Here is a 6,161-nt window from a genome sequence, read left to right as displayed (position 1 = left end):
TATCATAAACAATGAAATTAATATTTTTGCAAGTATTATTATTAATATCATGGTTATTATCACTAATAGAGTTATTATTAACATGAGTATATTATTAATGTTATTATCATTATTTTTACTAATATTAACTTAGTATAATTAGAACTACTGTTTTGATAAACAAATGAAATACATAATTATATATATATTCAACACATATAACATAACAAAATTTAATATTTTTATATACAAAATGAGCATATAAAACATATATATATTATTAACATAAAAATGATATAACTAATATATATATATATATATATATATATATATATATATATATATATATATATATATATATATATATATATATATATATATATATATATATATATATATATATATTACAACTATGAATATTAATAAATATACAAATGATATAGGTTCGTGAATCCGAGGTCAACCCTGCATTGTTCAATATAGTCATATGTATTTTTACTACAAAATACAGTATGGTGAGTTTCATTATTCCCTTTTTAAATGTTTTTGCAATATATATTTTTGGGACTGAGAATACATGCGTTTTTATAACTGTTTTACGAAATAGACACAAGTACTTGAAACTACATTGTATGGTTGGATTACTATATCGAATATCGCCCCTTCAAGTCTGGTAACCTAAGAACTAGAAAAATGGCCCCTAATTGACGCGAATCCTAAAGATAGATCTATGGGCCTAACAAACCCCATTCTGGAATTTAGAATGATTTAGTACTTCGATTTAAATGGTGATTGCGATTGCCAATATTTATGGCATACTTGCGAGTATGAGGGGATATTCTATATGCATTATGTTAATGTCGGTTACCAGGTGTTCATCATACGAATGTATTTTTATACACTTGCGAGTGTAATGTTATTTATGAAAAATGAAATCTTGTGGTCTATTAAAATGATGGAAATGAATGTTTATGATAAACTAATGAACTCACCAACCTTTTGGTTGACACTTTAAAGCATGTTTATTCTCAGGTATGAAAGAAATCTTCCGCTGTGCATTTGTTCATATCAGAGATATTACTTGGAGTCATTCATGACATATTTCAAAAGATGTTGCATTCGAGTCATCGAGTTCATCAAGATTATTATTAAGTCAATTATAGTTGGATATATTATGAAATGGTATGCATGCCGTCAACTTTCGATGTAAAGAAAGCATGTCTTTTAAAAACGAATGCAATGTTTGTAAAATGTATCATATAGAGGTCAAGTACCTCGCAATGAAATCAACTATTGTGATTCGCTTATAATGTATATGAACGGGGCATTTTAGTTAGTATCAGAGCGGTGGTCTTAGCGAACCAGGTCTTGCATTAGTGTGTCTAACTGATAGTTGTTTAGATGCATTAGTGAATCTGGACTTCGACCGTGTCTGCATGTCAAAAGTTTTGCTTATCATTTCGTGTCGAAAATTACATGTTTATCATCCTTAGTAAATTACATGCTTATCATTCTTAGTCTAGACACATCCTACTGCATTGATTGCATGAATAGTGTATAGACGAAATTCATATCTTATCGTATCTGCTAATCCATATCTTAGCATAGTTGTTACTGTAAACTTTGCCTGACATATTCCGTAAATTCCTCCGTAATCTATGGGATCTTCTGTACTACACATAGATATTCTATGTAATTAGAATATTATCTAATATCCGAAAATCATTCCATACCGAAAACCCTTTATCTAACCATACAAGATGGAACTCGTCACTAGTTCAAGTCCCTCGGATTCCGATATGGAGTTTCACCTAAGATCCGAAAGCAGTGTCATCAGAATGAATCAACCAATCAATCATCCCCAATTCATCTGATGGGTTCGTAGTCGACTTAATCAATGGAAACGCGAAGAAGGCGATCCCTTCCACCAACCGAATTCACCTCTTGGTGAAGAACCTATAGCACTTACCCGCGAACCTGACCGAAACACCATATTCACTCTCATTGCCAGGATATCTCACAACGATTATATGATGTCCCAAATTCTGAACCTTATTCACCTGCTTGTTCCAACCGCCAATCATTCCGGAGTAATAGTAGAAGTCAACGAGCTTCACGCCAGAGTTGTAGCCTTGGAAAAGATAGTGCAAAACCTACCAGCTTCGGCAACATCACAGGCACCAACAATACCATCAGTAACAGCACCCGTACCATCAACAATCCATGCCTCAACATCCCATTCTGTACCTCGAGTATAATCATTGTTCTACGTATCGTTCTATCTATTTTATCTTCGTTTGACATGGCGATTATGTAATCTCTAATGTTTTAGAGATTATATATTCATGTTCTAACGGTAAATCAAATGAGTTTAATATCATATTGACTCATTAAATCCACGATTACATCTGAAGAAAATATATATGTATATATGTTTTCATAAAGATTATAATTAAAAATTCTTTTGTACAAACTGTTAATGGTGAAAATATTTTAACGGGTAGGTAATACCTGAAGAATATTTAGATTTCACATTAACAAGTTACACTGTACATTCTTCAAATCTGATTCAATAGTCATTTACTATCCTACTTACATCCATCGATATACGTATCCGTTCACCGCAGAATAACCAATTTCATATTTGAATTTTGATTTACCAGAATCCAACAAGTGGCATAATGAAGAAAACATTGGACAAAATAAAATTTGTTAGAAACAAACAAATTAACTATGAGAAATTTTGTTAAGAATCCACGCTAACTGTTCCTAGCTAACTGTTCCTAGCTAACTGATTACATTTTATTTATCGCAATTTAATTATCGTAATTTATATTCTCGCAATTTTATTTATCGTCATTTAATTTCTGTTATTTATTTTACGCACTTTAAATATCGAGACACGTATACAAGGTTTTGACATATCATATCGACGCATCTATATATATTATTTGGAATAACCATAGACACTCTATATGCAGTAATGTTTGAGTTAGCTATACAGGGTTGAGGTTGATTCTACAATAATATATATACTTTGAGTTGTGATCGAGTCTGAGACATGTACACGGGTCACGATGCGTATTAATTAATTCAAATATTATAAACTATATATGAATTATTGAATTAGTAACTGTGGACTGCTAACTGTGGACTACCAACATTGGACAATTAAAATGAATTAAAATATTGATTATAACATATGAAACTAAACAATTCTTCAAGTTTGCCACTTGATTTCATCTTATACCTCATTTGTATATTGACGATTACAATCTGCGTTCAAACATTTCATGATTCTTGAAAACACCTCAATCAAGAGGATGAACCAACCGTACTTCATCTACGGAAGAAAAGATTGATGCATATAGTTATGCACCTAAAAATACTCGGAACCTGAGTAAACGTTTAACACGTATCTGTGCTAATTCCTTTAATGTTATTGTTACCTAAAATAACTTGGTGATTCTTTTCAAAGTAGCAAATTTTGTCACGGCTCCAGCAAGTCAACTTCGACTTTTCATTCGAAACAACCTTATTAACACCTTAATATATATGTGTGCTCTTTTATTGTTACCGGAGAACCATTTATATTGCACCACATTAGCAGTAAACTTACCAGCAACTTCATTGATCTTTGACTGTCTGAAAAATTATTATATTCATTGAAACCCTATCATCTACTCATCTGCATCTGATAACGAGAATTGCCATACCAATCACCGAGAATTAGCAATCAGTATTTCGAATCTCGCAGCATGTCTACATCAACAGTTATAAGTATACATATAACATTTATCTCTTAGAATTATAATCTTTAATTCTGAAATTCTGAAAAGCACCCAGTCTACGAATCAATATTCCAAATTTTAGATAAGCTGAATGAAGCAGCAAAAACTGTAAACGGCCTTAACAGTCAAAAGTTTGATAATAAAGAATAATGTGTTGGTAAAGCTCAGAAAAAGAGAAGGTTTGGAACTGGAAAACGGATTGAGCAAACCATGAAGGAGGCTGTGAATAAATCACAAAGACTAAACCTGCTTTCAAAGAACCCAAATGATTCAATATCTACTGTAGTCATTAACGAATACCTTGCTCCTGACTCTAAACCTTTACGGACAAATCTTCTTCATCATCCATCAATATTAGAAATTCTAAGATATTATCGTATCCTCTATTATAAATATCTTCGATATTTCTGAAGATAATTTCATAACTATTCTTATCCGAAATCATTTATCTTCTCGCATTATCAGTGTTACATCAGAAAGGAAACTGTTTTCGTTTCTAAATTCTGAAAAATTCACATCAAAATATGAATATTTTTGAAGAAGTGTTGGGAACTGAAGCATGAGTTAGTATAATATAATGACACTTGATCAACGTGATTATATTACAGTAAGTCATGCTGAGTTTCTAATGAAACGTGATGATTCACAGACCATAACGTCATCATGTGCCATGTTACATAACTCTTTCATTCTGCTTAAACTTCTGAACATATCAAGAAAGTATATTCTTGATAGTTCTATTCTCAGTGATTCTGGTAATCTGACAAATCAAATCGTGATGTTACATTCTTTCTTGTTTAGAACATTAAGTTCATTCAAAACTCATATCAACATATTCTGGACCATTATTCGCTTGACTTAAAGTCGGGAAGAGAAAACAAAAGCATGGAGCTCCGAAATATAAAGGAGGATATAAAGCCCGATAATAACACATAAATTACAAACCGTGTATATCAATATTTATCGCAACATAAAGACACGGGAGAATTAAAAACACTATAACCCCAAGGGCGAAGTAGAAGAAAACAGATTCCTCCAGTGGAAGTTGGAAAAGGAGAATGATTGTTGCGATAGTAAGGATAAGGACAAGGATCAGAACTGGATTAAGCATTATTATAATCTTTTAGATATATGAACTGAGAAAGAAGGTATAGAAGTGGTGAAAAGTAATGGAACAGAAAAGCTTAATTTATAATGGAAATATCAGACAGAGTAATCGAGGCAGATCACCGTATTTAATTATAGAGATCTTAATTTCCTTATTCACCGAAGAATCATATCTTTTAGATTTCGAAGATTTTCTTTAAATCCCTTGAATTCCGGAATTCAACCCTGGCTACGTCAAAACCTAAGACGAATCTATATTTCTTTATTTCACTCTTTTGTGATAGCTTCACTCGTACTCTTCACAAAAATCAAATTTTTTTGTCTATATTACTCGATGATGATAAAACTCTAAATTTCAGCTTGTATGCTTCATGAAAACATACTTATTGTCAGCCATGACCATCCCAATCAAATTTTGGGACGAAATTTCTTTAACGGGTAGGTACTGTGACGACCCAGAAATTTCCGACCAAATTTAAACTTGATTTTAATAAGAACTCGACACGATAAGCAAAGTCACGTTAGTTGAATCTCAAAATGTTTGGAACTATTTACATGAATTCATTTACCCTTTGACTAATCCCGACGATTCACGAAACAATTGTTGAAAATATATATATATATATATATATATATATATATATATATATATATATATATATATATATATATATATATATATATATATATATATATATATATATATATATATATATATATATATATATATATATATATATATATATATATATATATATATAAGTGTATATATATATTAACTTGGATTAACAAAATATAAATTAATCATTAGAAATCAATATGAAAAATAAAATACAAGATAAGGAAGTTGTTATTAAAATAAATCTATGTATAGATATATATGAATTTTATACAAAATTATTAGATGTATATTGAAATATATAAAAGTTATAGATATTATGTAATTATTCAATATTATAAATAATATGAAATATTAATATATTAGATATAATCACAAATTAAGGATATAGTATCATAATATTTTTAATACTTTCATTATCATTAATAACACTAATATCAATACTAGTATTAATTATATTATTATTATTATTGTTATAATTGTGATTAATAAATTCTAGTAGTTTTAAGGTTATCATAATAAAGATTTTTATTATAAATATTTTTATGAGAAAGATTGAAATTACAAATTAGTTATGTTTAATATATTGTTGGTTATTATTATCTTTAAGATTATAATTCTTATTATTATGCTTATCATTATTATTATTAAATATTATTAATATT

Source organism: Rutidosis leptorrhynchoides, chromosome 3 (assembly GCF_046630445.1).
Source record: "Rutidosis leptorrhynchoides isolate AG116_Rl617_1_P2 chromosome 3, CSIRO_AGI_Rlap_v1, whole genome shotgun sequence".
Lineage (NCBI taxonomy): Eukaryota > Viridiplantae > Streptophyta > Magnoliopsida > Asterales > Asteraceae > Rutidosis > Rutidosis leptorrhynchoides.
Note: the sequence above shows the minus strand (reverse complement) of the source record.